Genomic DNA, 22,262 nt, shown 5'->3' on the forward strand with positions numbered 1-22,262 from the left:
AGACGCAGTGTGCCCAACTTGAGGCTATTAACAGAGCCGCAATGCGCACCCTCACCTGCTCCCTTGAATGAACCTGATACCATCGCTTCAATCTAAGGCTCAGCTGAACATGGTTGACGAACTGGTCGAACAACGTCGCTCACCCCTTTTGCACTAACGTATTTTTGTCGGAAGCTCACTAAGAGGGTTCAACTTAAATTGAGGACGACTCAGCACGCAATGGAACGGAAGATGATAGGTGGAACATTAAGGGACAAGAACCGAGCGGAGTGGGTCAGGGAACAAGCGCGTGTTAAGGACATATTAGTAGAAATTAAGAAGAAGAAATGGACGTGAGCAGGACATGTAATGCGAAGGCAAGATAACCGTTGGTCATTGATGGTAACAGAGTGGATGCCTGGAGGAGGCAAGCCTTGCAGGGGGCGGCAAAAATATGGGCAGATGAGATCAAGAAGTTTGCTGGGATAAATTGGTCGCAGTTAGCACAAGACCGGGGTAATTGGAGAATAATGGGACAGGCCTTTGCCCTGCAGTGGACGTAGATAGGCTAGTGGTGATGATAATGATGATCACTTTTGTGGCCGAAGCAGCGGCCTTAGCTAGTTATATGGGCTGTTCCCTTCCTGCCTCCCTTGATCGCACTGTAACCAGGCCGCCACGGCTGTATCACCAGGTGACCGATAATCGACTACTGACTCGGCTTTACACTCGACTTACCGGGAACGCATGTGCAAGAGGACCACTACTGACGGCTGAGACCCAGTACGAGGCGGTAGAGGGCTTCGTGGATGCTGGGGCCCAGGATGGCGTTTTATCTACTGTTATACAATGTCAGTGTCCCGTCTACCCTGACGCCTCCCAAACTTGCCTCTACCAAAGCACCCGCACCCTGCCATCTCTACCGGTGGAGCTCGCAGCATTCCGGGATGGCCTGCACGCACTAACGCCGGCCCTACAGCTCGCCCCCGTGGGTTCCATCCTGCATCTTTATACGGACTCTACAGCAGCGATATGGGATTCATGCCGTGTATCCAACAATTGTACTATTTCAAGGGACATCCATAACCTACTAGACACGTACCCCTTCCCTCACAGGCTCTTGTGGGCTCTGCGGAACGCGCTCCCTACTCACATTGCAGCTGATAGGGCTTGCCACCCTTCGTATATTCCTCGGTCGCTGTCAATGCTAACAACCGGTGCAATAGAAAACTTTCTCCAACGGAACGACGATCTACGTTGCGCCACAGGTGCCCTCCTCCCACCGTGTTCAACGGACCTTCCCAGTAGGCTTGCTCGCTGGAAAGAGGTTTCGCTGCTCAGATTTCGCGTTGGAGTGGCGCTTTCGCCTGCTGTGACCCGGGCGTGGCCACCACGCTGGTTCGATGATTCCTGCACCTTCTGCATACTCTTTCCGAACAAGCTGATCCGGACCATCTATTATGGGCATGTTCTTCACTGGAATGAGCCAGAAAACGACACCTGAGAGGCACAGGCCTTCATCCTGGAAGAGACTCTCGACCTCGAATGGTGGCTCTGGAGACCCAACCACCGCTCCCTTCTTGCCATCCTTCGGGAGACGAATGCCCATCTCTACCTGAAAATAAGATATTGTTATGCCAACGGGCATTCTATGCACATAACAAAATTACCGCTCATCCTATCGGTCGCACAGACTACACTTTTTTACATCTTTTTTGGCCAGAAAGGCAGTAAATAATTTAGTATGTACGAAGGAAACTGCTATGGATGAAGCTGAGCCAACGGTACGATGAAAGCAACGCCAAAGTTCCACTGAAAGCTCAATTTATCAGCAAATGAACAGAAGGTCTAACTAGGCCTCCGCCCTCAGATTCTTAAGAATCCTTCAGCATCTTTCGTAATTTCTTTTGTCTGGAATGTGTGGGGTTTAAATGGAGGGCGCAGCCAAAACATCGAGTAGTAAAACGTAACTTTCTATGATAGGCACCCTCTCCTATCGCGCAACCACAAATATTTCGTCACATAAATAACCTGAACACCTGGCTTATCCGAAAGGTGCGTGATTTCTCCAGGTCATACTCGATAAGAAACTTGCAAAACCTTCTTTTTGAGCACTGGGTATGACCGAAAGTAAAGCGGTTTGGCAGGCACTCATTATTTCTTCAGAAACTGCGAGAAGGCATACAACAAAACAAAGGCGAAACTGACATAACGAACATCTTGGGCGCCCCGCTACAGCGAATGCAGAATGAACCATGAAATGTTCCTCAGGACATTTTCCCCCCCACATGGCCCTTCATCCTCTGGTGGGTGCATCTGACCTCAGCCTTAAAAGCCGTTTTCAGCTTTTCGCCCTGCACACCGAAGCAGCAAACAACCACCGCGCATACGAGCGCAGTGAATGAACATCGAGCTGCGCCTCAGATGCCGCGCCACCCGCCGCCCTATAATAGGCAGCCGCCAGTCTGCCGTTCGCCTTGTGAATGACGTTCTGATATCGCCCACGACAAAAGGCAGCGGTGGCGCCTGCGGCGAACCACCACCCCCGCTCCCCCGCTGCCCGCGCTGCTTCGATGCTCACGGCAGAGCTGTTCCGTGTGCGTTGAAATAAAAGGGAAGTCAGTGCATTCCCCTTCCTTTCTTTCCTCTGCTTCGGGCGGCAAACGCCTTTGTCCCGCTCGCTGTAGGGAGGTCGGGTGCGTGCAAGGTTGGAGTCAAGAGCTGTTCCAGATAGAGAAAAAAAGGAAAGAAAGAAGCGAGCAAACGGGACTGGTTAGCGCTCAAGGAAGGGGTTTAGGTTCGTAAGAATCGACTTCACTTTTTTTGGTGGTTTTGCCGATGCGTTCCTGCGCTCTGCAACAACGCGAGCGTGCGCTCCCAACGCCGAGCTGTTGGACGCCGTTATTAAAGACGTGCCCCCTGCGGGTCGTTTATCTCTGCTGGCGCTGCTACCATGCGCTAGAAGCTCGGGTCTGTTCCTTGTAGGGCGCCGTCTGTTGTTTCTATCTTCCTTTTTTAGCCATGCCTGTCCTCTTTCTTCTAGGGCTTTATCACAGACCGCGGGAGTTCATCCGAACTGAAGGGGCACCACTTCTATCCACCGAAAGGGTTGGAGGAAGACACGACACCTGTTCCGATTTGCCGCTGTCAATACAGACCGCTCTTCCGCACACATATAATTTTTATTGTGCCGACTTGGGGGAGTTTTTATATGCGAAGCATCTAATGGTCGGGGCTATGTCCGTCCCTTGTTGTTGCGCCGTCCGCAGCCCCAATGCGCATGCTCGGCTTGCTGAACGCCCGGTCCTTTCTATGGCTCCTGGAGCGACAGTGTTGCCGGTGTCTTCCTGGGCCGGCACGAGACGAACACGCTTCCCCTTTAAGGGCTCCTAGAGCGACAGTGTTGCCGGTGTCTTCCTGGGCCGGCACGGACGAGCACGCTTCACGCGCCTTCGTCGTTTTATCGTCGTCGGCGGTGGCGTGCGTCGGCGAGTCTCGGCGGGCCGTAATTACAAGCAGCCCATTACCATCCGGGGAACGTGCATCGACCTCACCTTCAGCGGAACGCCAACCACAGCTCGACGTCACCTACGTTGAACATGATGATGATAATGCCTAAATAAAGACACACTCACATAACGTACAACGTCGCTACTCTCTCTTTAATGCCTCTCCACTCTAACACCCCCCTTCCAATAAAATTACACTATGTTCCCGTAGGATGCTTATGGTCAAGCCTGTTCCCTCCCTTGTTGTTGCGCCATCCACACCTGCACTGTGCATGCGCGTCTCTCCTCCATTTTCCTCCTCACAGCCGTATAAACCAGGTGTGCGCACAAGCTGCGCGCTACTCCACTGCGCATGCGCGTCTCTCCTCCATTCTCTTCCTCACCCTACCCCCGTGTCTTGTTACTATAACACCACACACCAACTCTACTCACACTACTTCAACTCTACTTACACACTAACCATCTCCCACTGCTGCTTCGCATCCTCCTGAGGGATCCCCCCACGGGAAGATGGTGAAATTTATTCTAACCAAACGCCGCTCAAGACTGCTTCTTTTGTACGCAGAACTTCGCATCACCTTTCTATGACGTTCTACATCTTCGTGGAAGTGTAACTACGGCGGCTGGATGGATTGAAGTTTTGGGAGTGAATGGGTTGTACAGACCACAGGTGCCAGCAGATCTTTGCTATGACAAAACACCCGGCCAAAAGAAGAGTGCCACTTGCAATCTTGCTAATTATTGTAAGATTGCGAGCGGCGATTCATGGGGATTTATTGGTGACCCATGACGATTCACTGCTTCGGTGTGTTCACAGAGCCAAGAACAGCATCGACCGCTGCACTCCTGCGATGTCTGTGCATGTTTAAATATATAGAGCGCGAGAGGAGATTTCTGCGAAGAGGGGGGTATACTGTAGAAAAGGACACAGCACGCAATGGAAATAGTCTTGTATTGATATATCGCGGTACCTGCTCACATCGAAGGCACTCAACCTGAGCGTATACACGACGTTGCAATGTTATTTTTTTTGTATAAAAACGCGCAAAGTGTTATAAAAAACGCGCAATTATCACGCGCATTGTTCAGCGGAGCCAAACAGAGACCGAGTGAAGCGGAGTTACGGATCAATTCTCTACTGAAGACGCACAATAAATACCCCGTACACTTTTTTCAGCTGCCAGTGTTTATTGAGACAATAGCAAGTGCTGTTTCAGCTACTGCACATGCTTTCAACGCTGCGTACGTCGCTCGGTCCTCACGTCGCTCGGTCCTGAATCTCGTGCGAATAATCGCGAGAGACAGCGTTCATGGGGGAAACAAAAGTCCAGGTGTGTGACAGTTGCGCAAGCTCAACACCGAAGCCCTCTGCAGTGCAAAACGTGGTGTGGACCCGCCGAAGCACTCTGGAGGCACGAAGAAGCACCTAGGGAGCAGTGGTGACTTCGACGGGAGAGCTAACTCCTATTATGAAGTCCCCATTCTTTCACCTGTTTATGTTCCAAAATAAGTGACTGCAAATCCGCCCGGGCCAGGAATGCTCATTATTAAGCCGAAAACGGTAGTTGATTCTCGGTAGCAAACACTTCCCCATCACTTCCTAAAGGAAGCTGAGAGAAGCTCGAAAGCTAAAACAGCATCCAGCCTTCGCTGAAAGTGCATCCTATCGATCGTCGAACTTTGCAAGACGCTAATCGCAGCCGAAGGACGAATTCATTCGACGATTTTTTGCGGACTGAGTAGATGCATCTACGCACGACCTGAATGTATAATGATACGTTATTTGTGAGGAGGAGGTATACTGTTGTACCCCTTCTTCATGACCGCTGCTTCTATCGTCTCATAATTATTCCTTCCTTTTTCGCGATTTTCAAGTAACCATTTTCGCACAATGGAAGAAACCCTGTTTCCCGCACGCGCCGTGTGACAGAGATCTTATCGCCGTTCTTTGGTGAAGGAGCCGGTCTGTGATTAAGTGCATTCACTTTTTGAATGACGTCATCGTCCCCACAAAGAAAGCTTCGCTTTGAAATCTCCCGTTGGGGACAGAGAGACGGCCGCCGGAATGGCCGGTGGCACAGTTGCAAAAATTATGGGAGTGCTTACAGGTTTCTAAGGTTGTGACCGCGAAAGCCTAGTTGGAACTTCTGTTTGACGTTTATATATACCCCGTCGGGACAAAGCTTTATCCACAGCCGCTTTATACCGACGGCGGTTGCGATGAGCCACATTTCGAGCTTCTGTAGCTTCCTGCGACGTGGCGTACGTTTTCGGTACTTCCTCAGCGACTAGGTCCTGCTGCGTCGTCACCCTCACCTATGTGAAATAAAGCTCTGAGCCCACTCGGCGACGTATAGCATTTGCGTCCGGAACGTTCTATGGTCCGTAATCCTTTCACACTGTTCTCATCCAGCGCTGCTGAATCTCGGTCGTGGCCGCTACTTTTCATAAGGAGGTGAGAAAGAGAGATAGAGAGAAAGAGAACTGACTTTATTGCTATCCCTTGTAAAGACGTATGCACCGCGCGGAAATCTCCAGTGTCTTCGTCCCATCAAGTGGCGATGCCGTGGTTCTTGGAGGCGTTCTCCGCCTGTTGGATCACAGCAGCTTGTAGCTCGGGAAGAGAGCTGAGCAATGCGGCCTCCCACTGCTCAAGACTTGTTATATGCATGCCTTTTTCAAAGGCGTATGGTAATAGTCGGGACATTGCCAGACCATGTGCTGTAGAGTGGCTGCTGCGCTGTTGCACCACCGGCATCGGTCCGTGTACCTGTATGGAGAGTTGCGGTGACACAGGGCGGGATAAAGGAAGGTATTTGATCGCAACCTGCGCTGTGCAACTGTCTGCATATCCTTAGTGCGGTGCGGGCAGCAGTCTATTTCAATCGGCAGCGCCTATAGAAAAGCGAGAGCGCCCGCGTGGGGATATTTGGGTGCACGTTAAGATCGCCAGGCGTAGAAATTATTGCAGAGCTCTCCACCACGGCTCGCCTCATAAACAGGGGTAACTTCAAAGTGTAAAACCAGAATCGAAAAAAACAATTCAGCGACCCTTCAAAACGCATCTTACCTTTGTTTTACAGCAGCAATCCTGCAATGCATCGAACCGTACTGTACATTCTAACGTCGTGTCTCTTGTTCCCTCACGATTATTGCCCAAACACGCGTCATCGGGCACCCCAGCCAATGGCAAAAGCTCACCAAAAGCATCCCAAAAGACTCTCAAAAAAGGCACTGCACAAGCCGATCCGTCCGACTAAAGTGCCAAGTTGGAGTCGGGCTGCCAACCAAGCGTCAATATTCATCTCTGTCGCGAGAACACAACAAGATTAGAACCCCTCTGGTTTGACAAGGCGTTCAGGCGTAATTGAATGCTCTGCTGCCTTGCGACCAGGCCTTGAGCGAGCACAGATTGGGTCTGATTGCGTTAAGGTAATGGGTCGCACATGCGGCGACGGCGATGTGTCCCTCGGCACGGCCAAGTGACAAACAGCCCCGTGTTTTTGGAGGAGGAGAAGGGACGAACGAGCCGCCCGAACCAGGGCTGCGCTCGAGGACCTCGGGGAGCAAGATTCCGTTCCTTGCGAGTACAAGCCCGTCACTTCCTGTACGCACCGAGGGACATCTGCTCGTTCGCTTTGAACGCTTCTTCTCTCGTTCTAAATAACCCCGTTCTTCGTCCTCAGTACCTTACACTTTAAAACATTTTCTGCCCTTACGGCTGCCAATCACTGCCTATATATAATAATATAATAACGACAACAACAACACTAAAGGGAAATATTTTTCTGTGGTTGTTTGTCAACCTAACAATCTACATAATCCAAAGGGTAGTTTATCAACCAAACTTAAGTTAACTAACAAGCTAACAGCCATACACCCTAGCCAAAACAGAAGAACACACCATATTAATGGGCGTTTTACCATTAATTGCCCAATTTAAAGGGTGTTTAAGTTCTGGTAGCGTGCTAGAGTAGAAGCTATAGACAAAAATGGCGCAAATCATTTTGCGGTGTAGGGGTACAATCTCGACGTGTTTGGCGCAGACCACGTGGTTTCGACGCGCCGGAGGGTAACTCTATTAGAAAAACTGGAGGGGGTTTTTTGTCTTTAAAATATTCTCTTGAGTAAATATAGTCATTATTTCAATAAATGCGGGTGGTTTCGGATATGTTAGGTTGGTTTAGGAGCGGGACGCGGTATATACACACATGTATTGTTCTGCATCGCGCCGGAGGTGCCTGGCTTGATCCAATCTCACAACGGAATATCGCCCTCGGGGAGATTGTTGTGTGCTTTGGTCAGTCGAAGCAGACGAGACTGTTTTTTCTTCGTGGGAAGGTAAGGAGAGACTGAAGACGACTGTAACGTTGTGAAGAAACGTTTGCCTCATGCCGTCTTTGAGTATTATAGTACGCCCGCAGCGGCGTACGTGGGATTTCATTTCCGCGGGAGGGGCGTGACCGCAGTGAAAAATGGAAGCTCGAGAATATATGACGAACGCGAAAAGTTCAAACCAACATAGAACTTTAAATCGGAAATTTTGTCATGCAGTGAGCGTGCTGGACACAACCTTCTGGTTGTTTATTTTATATATTTGTTTTTTTTTTGGGAGGGGGGGAGGAGAGTGCGCTGCAAATTGGCTGATCATCATGATCCGACAAGACGGCGAAGCCTCGTAACCTGAGTGCACCCCTTAGGACTAGCAAGTAATTATTAGTGTCGTCATTCTTACAGCGTGTTACGTATTTCACTAACTCATGTAGCTGCTTTCAAACTGGCCCTTTTCTCTGAGTATTGAATAAAACGTTTTGGTATACGAGCACGAGAGTTTGAATATTCGAATGCTTTATGGCCAGACGTGGCTAATACAGCCTGTGTGTCAAGAACAGTCTGCGCAGCACAAAACAAACACTTAATTCTGATGCCCAATACAGAGTCAAGAAAACCGCGTAGTTATTCTATTGTCTGGACAGCGCAATCCACAGAATGCCTTGTTACTCGGATCAATTTTAGACCCGTGAGCCAAGTGTATATTCACCCGCTGATCCTTAAAACTTTGTTCAAAAGCCTAATTGCCAGGAACAGCGGCTTCACAGGCAACAATCACTTGAAACCAGATGCAGAAGACATCGTCCCAAAGTCAGGCGAACAAGAGAGGCATGATATGTTGATCAATGAGGCTAAATTATCTGGGGGTTAACGGATAAGAAGCGTCACAATAAAAGCACTGCGCTGATGACGACAACAGCTTTATTTTTGCCCAAAACTGGGGGAAACGAGGAAGGCAGTGTGGGAGCCTCCCTGCATTCCTCACCTAAGATGGAGGCCTGCAGCCCTGGGGCTTCATCGGAATTTTCGGCCAGTTGAAAGACCCTGATCTGTATTTCGGAGCCGGAGCTAAGCAAACAAGTTTCCCACTGCTCCGCACTGGTAATTCGTAAGCGTACTTGTAGTGTTCGCGGCTGAGCATCACAAGTCCAAATTATGTGAGTGAGTGCGGCTCAGTGGATGCACCAATTCCATAGATCATTGTAAAGGTCGGGATAAATGTGGCTGAATAATGCGAGATTTTCGAATGCATTAGCCTGCATCTGACGTCAAGCTACACAATGACGTCTGTGAAGCATGAGATGCGGGGCGGGATAATTGTGGTGCTCCATACTATACTGTTGTACGATGTACCGGTAGGTCACCAGCGTGTCCGTAGCCCCTGGTCCGTGCCAGTAGCGTCATCAGGGCTATACTTGGAGCTGATACCTCGTGCCGCCTCATGTGCTAGCTCGTTGCCTGGGAGGGGTGGATGGGCTTGTGTCCAGATTATTTGCACGTTGAGCATATAAGTGGCTTGGACGGTGCGTAAGATGCGTAGGGCTCGTTTAAAGATCCTGCCAATGCCGTAATTCCAGAAGGCTGTTTTAGAGTCACTCACGATGGTTTTAGCCGTTGTGGGGGCGACGGAAAGCGCAAGAGAAGACTCTGGTCCTTCCTCAGCGTGATTAGTGTAAATAGAAGTTGATGCCAGAGAGTTGCCTTCAGAATCTATTGCCACGATGGCCATGGGGCGCGTGGGGTGGTAGTCGGCGGCGTCAACACAGCATACGTCAGGGTCATCTGTGAAGCCCTGGTGCAGAGCAGCCGCTCGGCCATGATGGCGATCCTGGAGGTGTACCGGGTGCATGTTTTAGGTATAGGGGTGACGTGCAGCCTTTTGAGGGTGAGATGGGAGCGAGGTCTTGGTTCCGTGTTAGCTGGCGCATGGAATGCTTAGTTACTGATGTAGGAGGCGTCTTGTGTGGCGGCTAGATAATCGCTGGTATTGGGCTATGCGCTGCACGTAACTGTCATTGGATTATTATGCATACCCCTAGGCATGAACATTCTGTGAATGCCATGATGAGAATTTCCGCGGAAGGGTTAGAGGCTTTGCGTATTATGCAGTCAATTTTACATTCTTCAGCTTTTTTACGTGAAGGTATGGAGGGACATATTGTCGCGTGGATTGTTTTGTAGGGCAATCCCCTGTTTAGGGTGTGTGCGGGTTATTGCACTTCGTGCAATCTCTAAGTGATGGATACGTGCCGTGTTCCCTGGTCAGCCGGCTAGCACGAAGACGAAGACATAAATGCGTGCCCCGGGCCACGCGCGCTTGATTCGGTTAGCCATTTTTTACTGAGATCTGACGTGCTCTGTCGCCTTTCCATTTTAGGCGCCGGCCTTAATAAATCGGTGCAACACCGTTCAGCCGATTTCGCCCACCGCCTACTCCCGTAACACAACAGTACTTCCGTGCCTTTGCCACCGGAGGGGACCCGGACGCGGAATTCCCTCTGGCGCTACTAAACACCACATCCCTCAACATAACGGCAACACAGTGGAACCACACGGAACCGCCACCATCCTTCGCATCCTCATCAGGGTTCCCCACGGGAAGATGGTATAATTTTTGTAGTGAACGTGCAGAGAGCTTTGAGGGCGCCTGTATCGGAGCCTGATTGTTGAATGCGGATTACAAGCACACGTATGCACGAGATGATGGGCATAACGCGATCTTGTAATGTGAGCTCAATGTCTGGAGTACCTAGACGATGTAAATTGCTGGGAGGACTGCAGACAGGAAGTTCCTACTTTGCAGAGAACACATACACCTTGTTCACAGGCGTAAGCTTCACTATTTTGACAGCTAATTGGCGTATTCATGGGAGGCTGTGACCAACACTACACCACGGTGGCCAATCCTGCTCTGCTGAGAAAGTGGGTTCCCGGCGATGGTCGCTGTGATCAGGCTGCACCCCAAGCCTCCTTCTGCAGTTTCAATAACGCGTTTTTTTTTTGTCAATCCGGTTGGAATTGTGCGGTTGGAATTGTGAGGCACGATAACCGTTGGTCATTAAGGGTAACAGAGTGCATCCTTAGAGAAGGCAAGCGTGAAGGTGGCGGCAAAACGTTAAATGGGCAGGGGAGATCAAGAAGTTTGCGGGGATAAATTGGTCGCAGTTAGCACAGGACCGGGATAATTGTAGATTAATGGGAAAGGCCTTTGCCCTGGAGTCGGCGTAGATAGGCTGCTGCTGCTGGTGATGAGGTCGACAGCTTGTTGTAGCCGCTCCATCAGCATATAAACTTTGATGCGCCTGCGGGACAGTAGAGAGGGGAGTAGGGAGTGTTATCCTTTTTATTCAATGTATCAATGATAAAAGCACTGCCCTCGGGTTTTGTTATACTTGTGTTGTCTTGTCTTCGCTTGGCTTGGTTTGGAGATGGGAAATTTACACGCAGCCTGTCCTGGTTCTTTCAGGCGAATCTCTCGGTTGACATACTGGCCGCCGGTGTTGATCCGAGCTGACATCTTCGAAGCCCTTTTGTCTTGGAAAATAATACGTAAGGAAGCGAGGGTGATTGGGAAGGGTGGGGCGACCGGATTACGCGCTGTAAGACACCGACCCGTGCTGTGGAGAGCCTTCTGCGGCGCAGTTTCCGTTCTGGCTTCTCTGTTCCGCAGGCCTGCTTCTGTTGTGTCCAGGCTGACAACTTTTCCCAGCTCTGTTATTCATAATCTCCCACCTCCTATACCCTTAGTATTCCTTCTTTATATCAAATTCGAGCTTTTCTCCGCTTTCAAGAAACAATACCATTCAAACAAAAATTTCTGTTGCGTCGCTGACGATGCTCTTGAGTAGCTGCAATTAAAGACTGCGTCAGTAACAATCAGAGAGACCAGCGAAGAGTGGGTGACAAAAGGAAAAACCTGTGCCAAAGCCATCATGTTTAATAATTTCAAAAACTGTATTGGGACGTCTGAAATGAATGAAATAAATCTTTATTAAAAACAACAGGTGCAGTTGTTAGGGCCCCCGCCCGGTGGAGGGGATCCCTAGTCCGGGATCCCCTGGCTGGGGCTGGCTGCGCGGGCCCTTTGCACCAGGTCAAGCTGAAACGTAGGGCCCTTGCTGGTCAACCGCGCCGTCCACTGTGTTATAGACCGGTTGGGGATTGGGTGCAGGTCTCGTGTCTTTTGGCACTCCCACACGTGATGGTATAGGGTACCGGGCGCTGGGCAGTAGTGGCAGGTGGCTGGATAGTCTGTCGGATAAATGGCATGAAGAAGGGTATGGTGTGGATACGTGTTAGTTTGAAGTCGTCTGAACGTTGTTGCTTCACCCCTTGTGAGTTGGTGGCGTGGAATGGGGAAAAAACTATTATTTTATCATCCTACTTCACTTTGCGTTTGTTGTCTTTGTTCGCGTTTCGGGTGCCTAAATTACGAAACTTTTTTTATCACTCTGAAGGCGTTGCGGTTTGGGATGGGCAGGTTAATGAAACGTGTGCTCCTCTCAGGAAAGGTTCTAACCCGTTCTCGCCAACCGGATGCCATCGAGTTAATTGGAATGGCATTATACGAGCCCGCCAACGAGCTCCGCCGTTGCTGTCGGCCGGAACGTGGGACACAACGGGGACGGACTTTTCTAGAAGGGTAATGACAGCGCTTACGGTTGCAGGAGATTGCGGGGAACTTTAGGACTTGGGGAAACTACGCGATGGTTTGAAATGTACACCTAGTGTGTTCCCACACCTGGTGTATTTGCTTATGCCCCATTGTATGCCTGCCTTCTTTGATAGTCGTTCCACCCCCCTTTTTTCCATGTAAAGATTAACTCTGGCACCAAGCGTGAAGCATTTGGGGCCAGGAATTTTCGGTTGTGGTTGAAAAACGGAGGGCACGCTTCCCTTCAGACATTCACATTGCGGGCAGTATTAAAACGACGACCATTCTATTCGGTGCTCAAGCACTATAGCCGCAGCGTTGACAGCAAATAAACGAAACAAAAGTACGGGTTTGTAGTCGCAGTACGTGAGATTCCCAGTTGTTTTATTGATTGATTGATTGATTGATTGAGTGATGAGTGAGTGAGTGAGTGAGTGAGTGAGTGAGTGAGTGAGCGAGTGAGTGAGTGAGTGAGCGAGTGAGAGAGTGATTGTAAGGTTTCACAAGCCGACGGTACACAGCCGATGAGTCACGGCGTTGTGGAGGGTTCCGGATTATTTTGACCACCTGAGAACCTTGATGATTCTGATTGTGGGGTTTAACGCGCCGACGCAACGTAGGCGATGAGGCGCGCTGTAGTGGAGGGCTCCGGATTAATTTTGACCACCTGGGGATCTTTTTCATGCGCCGAAATCTCGTACACACGGGCGTTTTTGCTTTTCGCCTCCATCAGAAAAGCGGCCGCCGCGGCCGGGAATCGAACCCGCGACCTCGTGCTCAGCAGCGCAGCGCCTTAGCCACTGAGCCACCGCGGCGGGTCACCTGAGAACCTTTAACGTGCGCAGAATTCTCGAACACGCGGTTGTTTGCGCTTTTCGCCTGAAATGAACACTTTCTCACACACCGTTTCACCACTTATGAGGCGGGAAATGCTTCAGCGCGGGCGTGCAACTGCCCGTATATTCCACCAGAAGCCTCGTTACACGGATAGAAATTGCTCAAAAGACGAAATGATTGGTGTGAGTCATGCAGGTCTGTCTACGAATATTCGACCCACCACATCAGCCTACATAGTCCATGGAAGCGTTGCCGCACCGCGAAACGGTTCAATGTCATCTAATAATACCATCTTCCAAGCGAAGAAGAGTTTTTTTTTTTAGTATAGAACGTTAGGATGCCGGAGCTTTGACTCTACCTGCATAATAATATCTCAGGTCTCACTCATGTCAAACAGGACTAGCCCGTGCAGCGCGACGTACCCTCGTATTGAAAGAATAATTTATTCATTGATTGATTAATTATGCGGTTAAAACTTCCAAAACTACGCCTTGGCTATAAGGTGTGCTGCAGAGCAGGGCTCGGCATTAATTCCGACCGCCTGGGGACATTTAACGTACCGGCATTATCGAACCCGCGGGCGTTTTCTGTTTTCGCCGCCATCAAAAAACCAGCCACCGCGGCCGTGATCGAACCCAAGTCCTTCAACTCAGCAGCACATTTAAAGAATCAAGTGTTTGTGTTGTGCGGCGTACTGCGAATTCTTATAGTGGCTACCAAATGACGGGCATATCACAATCGCTGGAGTTAATAATACCACACCACCTTGACAACGAATGTCGTAAAATGTAAGTGGGGTACATCAAATTAATGCGTTCGAATTAATTCTGAGTAACATACGGTATTTTCATTCATACAACGGTATTTTGGTTTCTTTCTCCAAGCTTTGGTAACGTACATATCAAGGATTTGGGACAAGGTATTTTATGCTGGCCTCCTGATTTTAAAAAGCTTTCGTTGCGAATAACCAGACACAAGCAGCTTACTTTCAACGTTAGGGAGGAATTTCCAGCGAATAAGTAGTCATTTAACATCATGTCAAGCGCAAACTATCCGACGAGCGACTGCAAAATTGCGACATGGCAAGCGCTTACCCGTGTCGGTCTTACGTCGTCCCGTCTCAAAACAGTTTCCGCTCACGCTGAATAAGCTAAAAAAAGCCAAGAGCACCATGCCGACTTTGAAAAGCCCACCACCTTTTGCCGCGAAACGTCAAATTTATTTCGCAGCACTTTCCCGATTTCGAAGTGCAATTTTAAGGACGGCACCGATATCTCGAACTCCGCCCCAAAACGAGAGAAAAAATTCTCAATGTGGCGTGCAATCATTTACAGGAAAAGGAGAGAAAGGTGGCGCGTCCGGCATTTGTGGCTTGTTTTCCATCTACTTGGGTGCTTCTGTTCTTTTCAACATGGCGTACCAAGCGATCCCGCTATTTGATATAACTTCAATAAAGTTGGGCTTCTCATGTATAAAAACTTTACAGTCTGGGCTGCTGGTGCGCACTGCATTAAAGCTCGAATTTGACGAATGACGGGGCCAAGCCTGTGATTAATGTAGAAAAATGAATTGGCGCCGGCACAACGGCCGAAAGAAACGCCTTGCCCAGTTGTCCCAGCGCGGATTCTATTTTTTATTCTAGTCGCATGCTAGACCTCGTCGTTCGCAAATTTGCACGTTTGATCAACCTCATTGGTCGTTCTTTAGCGTTCTAGTAAAGTCCCCCTGCTGCGGCGGTTTTTTAAAGGATCCATGAAGTGTCGTTTATTCGAAATATTCCCTCGTAAGCAAAACACTGACACAACTTTTAACATGAACTTCACTAAAATAAGCTTTATAATGAGGGAAATAGAGTTTAGGCATGCGACACCGTAGCTCTTTTTCCGCACTGAACTCATGAAGCGTTATGGCTAGCTCATTGCGATTAACGGACGCCGGTAAGATCCAACGCAAATTAAACAGTGACTACAAGCTTGCAGAACGAGCTTTTCGCGCGTAAATTTCGTTCCCATTCTTTTTGTATCAGTAAGGATTGTGAGGTGAACAATGAAGTTTACGAACCAACACACAAATCTAGAAGCACCAGGGCGTACGCCGCGCACTATGCCGGCCGAAGCAACACAGCCGTCGGGCGCGTTAGGCTTGTCTTGCACGACAGTTCTCAACTGGCATAAGTGACATCGCCCCTTACATGAACCTGTTTGTCGAGCATACCACATTTATCACAAATTCTTACTAATTAACCGTAACAAAAGTAAGCCAGGTACACATCAGGCCAGAGATAGAGGACGTTCGGACAGTGGTTCGGAGCGGTATTGTGGCGCCACCTATAAAGCAAAAAATTTAAACGTTTCTCCGTTCCTTGCAGCCTTAGTCAACATACTAACGTTCGTTTTAGAAACATCACCTGAATACGCCAGCGCTGACGTCACAAAAAGAAGGATGTAGAGGGAAAATTCAAATTTGGGCTTAAGATGTCTTTAATTTCTCATGAAATGAAGCATCGTTTGCTGCCGGACAAGCGTTGGAGGCACAACAAAACACCAAATCTTTCGAATAAATCAGACTTGTATTTTGCCTTTGTGGCACTTTTAAAGTGTAGAAACGCAAATTGCTAAAAAATGCCGCTTCGCCCTCAAACAGTGGTGTGCTTTAACGCGTCTCCTACCCCCTTAAACGAATGTTTAATTTGTTTTTCTTCACTCCGTGCAGGTCCCTCTTTGATATCCCCACTCCCAAGTTTATCCCGACATAACGTTTCACCAAAATCGTCCTCATGCGTCAAAAGAAACGCGAACCCGAAAATACAAACCATAACGTTCAAAATTGAAAACTACTGTTCGTAGAGTTCATATAATGGCTTGCTATTGGTATGTTTGGAAAACCACTCTTCCCAACTTTGTTTTTGCTAGTAATCCGCGCGTCATTTTAGCCTGCATGGAAAGAAATCGCGCTATTTGTTTCTTCAGGTTCATATTGTAATGTCCGCATTTCATTTGTCGCCAATAGTACATGCCCGTCTTGCTCGGTTCTTGCTGCTCCTGGTTTCGGAGTCGTCTTGCCAGGTTGAATGACTCATCATGCACAGTATTACTTTTTTTCTCCTGGGTTTAGGATATTTCCCAGCTTTAAGTGACGTTACATAGAGACTGACTTGGAGTCAGCGCAAAATTAGCACGACTCACTGTTTCCTTCCACCAAGTTACCGAATTTGACGCATATAACCCGCCCAAAGATCGTGAAAATTTCAAGGGTGAAGTAGAGGTGCGAATTCTATGCCAGGTATTTCCTTTGGTGCAGCTTCACCGCCAGGCGCGTTGGGCCGGGACGCCCCTAAAGCAGCAATAGCGACTAAGCCACTGTTATCCCATTGACAGTGCTTATTTAGCACACACAGCTCAACAATATACAAACCTGAACAAATGCATACGGCAAGCCATCTTGTTACGTAGTCAGCTAGGTAAGTTCTTTTACATTAACGAAGTTGTAATGTTGCTTGAGCAGTAGATTTTCTCCATCGTGTTATGTATTAAATACGCGGTCAGTACGCGAGGATATATTTATTTTATTCATCGACGGAAAGGGGGGGGGGTATATGCAGGGGTGGGTTATACGCATGAAAATACGGTACTTGTGGTCATGTGACGTTGCTGCCGTTGCACATGAAGCAGGATGGGAATACGACCAAAGGTGGACATGAACCGCGTTTTAACACTCAGGTGAATAAATCTCGTAAGGAAGGCGCAAGAATTGCGAACGGGACTCGAGACATGCAGGAGGGTTGCAAGCTGGACTAGTTGGGAAGACCTTTAAAACCAGAGCGAACTCCAGCGGCTGTCCTTGTGTTGCACTTCCTTCGTCTTTCTCTGAGCTCGCGCTGGTGTTATCCAAGTAAAAATTGAGACAATGTCGATAAAGGCGCGAGTTCACTATACTTAATCTGTGGATTTAGGAACTACTAAGTTGTTTAGTGGGATCCCATAATATTGCCGCTGGAAGGCCAGAAATTAAGAAGTGAGACACTGCTGTGGGCTCACCCTCGAAAAAACAGCTGTTAAAGGGCGCAGCATGTGCGCATCTGTCATGGCTGCCTTGTAAATATTGTAAATACATTGTTTACATCTTCTATGGCTTTTAACCTGCCGTCCCTAACAATATACCAAACGGTGTGCGCTTCATAAAGCTGGCATGCTTTCGAAGGGGGGTCGGAAGTGGAAGCTCATTAAGTCCACTTTGGCAAAATTGAATAACTCAAAAACGATTCAGTGATATGTGAGCAGTGCGCTTCAAGGGAGCAGGGCACTCCGTGGGTACTCCAGGTAATCTGATTATTTCTCGACGGTGACGTCTTTTGTACCGTCCCCGAGCATACCAGCAGACTAAACGGTCATTCCCTTGTAATGGGCTTTGTAACTGGCGTGCGATATTGCGATTGTATCGCTACCTCTTTGGTCTGCCATCAATCCGGCTGACGACCGATGACAACAGGACTTCAATACAATCCTGGGCCATCTCCACAAATGTGAAACATTTTGAGTGGCGAAGCTTCTAGTGTATACGTGTATTCTTGTCGCCAGGGCGTTTTTCTAATGGAGATGAAACCGTTGGGGAGCACAGGTACACAGCTTCGCTGTGAAAGTCGCTTGCCTTTGAAGCACGGAGCTCCCTAGCGCCAGGCGTAAACGAGTGCCCCGTATTTTTTAGTACGCGTTATGAAGCGCTCCAGCTCCAGGCGTCAATGAGTGACGCGGTAATTTTTAGTACGCGTTACGTTCTAGCGCGATTAGTAAAAGAGTTTCCCGGAGTTTTAGTACCGTGACGACTGCATTAGACGAATGACGATTACGACGACGACGACGATGACAGCAAACGCCAACAGCCCCACCCCCTAAGGACTTCGCCCCTAAAATCCGCCAGTGAACTGCTACATATTCTCATTGGTGAACACGTTTACAGAAAAAGTACAGGGCACGAAGGGAGAGGGGAGGGGCAGGATCCAAATCATCCTTCATATCATAAAAAAACATTATTTTAAAGTTCATTGACTGAGATTTAAACATGCCTGAGCATCGCGCCTCACTCACTCTCGAACATGAGGCTCGACCCCATGCGCAAGCCTGGCTCTTGCTTCCGAACTCCGCAACACGGCGCTTCTGGCCCCGGTCCTCGTACTCCGTACACAAGCAGTGCTCAGCGCTCTAAAAGTCTCGTTTCGTTGCTTTGCGAGCAGCATTGACGGCCAGTCGCTGTTTTTGTTGCCTACGTGTATTGGCGTTTCCTCGAAGTCTTTTCAATTTCTTTCCTCATGCCGCCCCGAATTGGCTTCAAACTCGATTTTAAACGCGTACAAGGTGTCGCTGGAGTCGCAAAACCGTCCAGCAAGCGGCAGCTGGCGATCCGCGTTTCTGCTTTTCGTCATTGCAACGGGGCCAGCGTTCCCTTCCCTCTGCCATACTCTGCACCACTATCGATCGCTCCCGTAACAAGCAACGCGCTAATTAATAGAGCGCCATGAAAAGTTTTCCAACCTTCACTGTGTATTGCTCAAACGTTAGTAAAGGCGGGGCGAAAGTGGAAAAGCCGGTTTAACTTTTTGCGACACGCATTAGGATATAGCCGTCAGAAAAATTTGAAGCTACCTGTGTATATTTTTTAAAACCAAAGTTTCACTTAAAACAACAAACAACTCGATCTCATAAGTTGTCAATAGATTAGTTCGTGTCCTAATCGCAAACACACTATCGTAAACGTGACCACTGTTTCCTAACAATTGCTGCAATAGAAAACGTATACACATTATTGTGATCTGTAGCTCTTATATATTAAGATAACAGCTTCGGTTTTACTGTAATAAACGTTTTACCGTGATAGAAAACGTAAGACCAAGAACACCCACTTAACGCACCGAGCGTTTGGCGTGCCAAGTAGGTGTTTTGGAACCGCTCATATGGTGTTCCTGAACCCACTTGAACCGCTCAGCCAGCATTCGAATGCTGGTTCCCTATCGGAAAACCCAGCGGCGTGGAGCTCCGCTTCCAGCGAATGCCTGATTATGGGACTACCTAACGCTGAAATACGGCGGACGCGGAAACGCTGGAGTGCGCCGGACCCTGGGCGCTGGAACACCCTGGACGCGGAAACGCGTGGATCCGGCGCGCGCTGGCACGTGACGCAGGAACACACCGGATACCACGCCGTCTCCAGCGTATAGCGTGGCCGGTGCTCGCGGTAGGCCTTTTTTCAATAATGGCCTTGTAATTACAAACCCGCATGGTTGTTAACAAGAAATACAGAATTCCTTCATTAGGGGAAACCGAAGTAGCGCTACAAAATTTAGCTAGACTCATTTCGGCACTTTCAGCTGATTTCACCCAGCTGAATGCATTGTTTCATCATCGCGTTCCGTCAGTAGTGCTCAATCTGTTCATAAAAGCAAATTTATTCTCCCGGATAAAAAAAAAATATTAAACGAGCATCGACAGTAACCGTTCGAAAATTCGTTCCTTATATTTTTTAGGGCCATTAAAACACAAGTAAACACATATTTCTTGAACCTCTTTTATTTTAACAGCAAAACGTGAGAATTAAAAGAGAAAGTCAATCCTTAGCTGGATTCCTTGCCTTGGTGAACCTTGATCCGTTGACACTGCGTTCGTAGAGCAAGGCCTGGAAGCGTATCCTGTGACGAAAAGCGCATGTCTCCGTGGTGCAGCACTATCACGAACAGTACGCGAGCACGATACCTGCCCAAGTCATGGAGGGGTCTTTGCAATTTCAGGCGATCGTCGAAGCACATCGCACGTATTCCAAATCACGCTGCCTCCGAGAGTCATCGTATCCACTCGCATCAAAGTGCCAATAATCCCAAGCACCACGGTGTGTCGTCGCTAGACGAGTCGTCACTTCGAGATGCTTGGAATCCGGGCAACTGTTCTTGCTTTTACCACAGCTTTCATAGCTTCACATGTTGCTGCTGACACTCCCCGGAGACATAAGATGCACGTTTTTTACAAAAACGTTGCGCGTAACTTCAACTAGGCACAGCGCCGATGTGAAATGTGGACGGGCAACTCAGCCACGCAGCCACCTTGGAATTTTGACCGAAAGGCGAAAAGGAGGGACGAACGAAGTGCTCCCCGGTCGATCACGAGAGCTTGTTCCGTGCCGTGACCCCTCCGCACCCCTCTCGATTCTCCGTATTGTGGTCTCTCCCACCCCGCGAGTGCTGTCGTGCGACAGGTTTTCGTCAGTGACGGTGCATTCCCGGATTTTCTTCCGAGCGACCCTGCTGGAGCGAAGGCGGGCGTTTTCTTTCTTTCTACATTTCTTCTTTTTTAACACATCTTATTATTGTAATGGGTTCGCTGGCGCCATTTCTTTTTCTTTTAACACCGATAGCGGCAACTGGTTAGCTGGTTTTAAAATCTTGTTTTCACTATTTAAGCTTGATTGGACCCATGGTTCGCGTTAAAATAAACATTTTTCTCGCTAAAAAAATAATACAACAGCACGCAGATGGAGACAATGAGGCTCTCAAAGGCCCAAAATACATGTCACAATGTGAACTGCAATAGTTACACCACGTCCTCAAAAAGAAAGTCTTGCTTGCCCTTTATGCGTCCGTTTTGCCAACGGGCTACCCTTATTGCCTGATTCTTTCATCAAAGGTTGTCCACGGTACAATATATGCAATTGCAACTCACTCAAACAACCCCAGAAATTTGTGAAGGTCTTTATTTATCCATTAGTTTGGTTAGCGGGCTACGCTTAGATGTTCCAACATTACCGTGATCTGCGATAAGTTGCGTTGTTAACTGTAAATTTGTAGTGAAGGTTTTACGACCGGAATGCTAATGGCAGCGATACAACAAACGTTCATTATGACAGACGCTTGCAATGCAATTGAACGGTATGATCGTCGCTCGTACGGAGCATTGTTTCCGCGAAGCGCAGGCTAAAAAAGTGGGATTTTGTGGCACCGCACGGGCCGCAAACGCCAAGCTTCGGAGCACCTGCGTCGATCGCGGCGCTGGATTACAAACAGTCGCCCATGTAACCGGCGCGAAGCATTGCTGTGTCCAGCCAAGCAGCGGCGCCGTGAGAAGGTACTGACCCGTTCGCCCTATCTGAATCCCAGTCTCCAAAGGCAACGTCCCCGTATTATTCGATGCTTTCCAGCAACCTCCCCGTGTTGATGTCTTCCAGCGCGCCGTTTTCCAGTGCTTTCCGTTCTTTCCGGCATATTCCATCGCTCTCCTAACGCTGGAAAATGCGGTCCCCGCGTTACTGTCATCCGGCTCGGCGTTTTCCAGTGTACTCCGTTCTTTCCGGCGTATTCTATCGCTCTCCTAATGTTGGAAAACGCCGGGTTTTCCGACCGGTTCCAGTGGGTATGACGACCATTGTAACTCACAAAAATGCTCTTAAAAGTCCGTGTAGAATTGTATACGCCATGTCGCAAAGGGATAATAGAGTGGCGGGAAACACATTTTCCCGTCAGCAACATAGCCAAGATAGTGAAAGTGGACTTAAAAGAGACGGATTATAAATTTCTTTATTTGTGCCGAAACGTTTTATACGTTAGCTTACTCCAATGCCTAAAGACGTCACTTCTTTGTGAAACACCCCCAACACAATGCTTTCACCTTGGCTAAGAGAAAAAAAGGTCGCCATCCTGCCCTGCAAAAGTGGATGTCCAGAAAAGCTGTTGTAAACCACTGCAAATAGTGATAGAGGAGGGCATGAAATGTTTCTCGTCGTCTCGACGGGCTGGTCGCTTGCGCGCGGCTTGTGTCACTAAATAAAGCTCCAGAGTACCGGCACTTTTTTCTCCAGTTGATCCGTGCCGCCGCCATGATCATTGGTCCGTTCGCATTACGTGACATTTGTTACACTGCGACGGTTCATGGCCGCCGCCTTTTTGTTGTGTGTACGTTGTAGTCGGTGAGCTC

The sequence above is a fragment of the Haemaphysalis longicornis genome, unplaced genomic scaffold (assembly GCF_048455015.1).
Source record: "Haemaphysalis longicornis isolate Haplotype H1 unplaced genomic scaffold, Haemaphysalis longicornis Haplotype H1 scaffold_8, whole genome shotgun sequence".
Lineage (NCBI taxonomy): Eukaryota > Metazoa > Arthropoda > Arachnida > Ixodida > Ixodidae > Haemaphysalis > Haemaphysalis longicornis.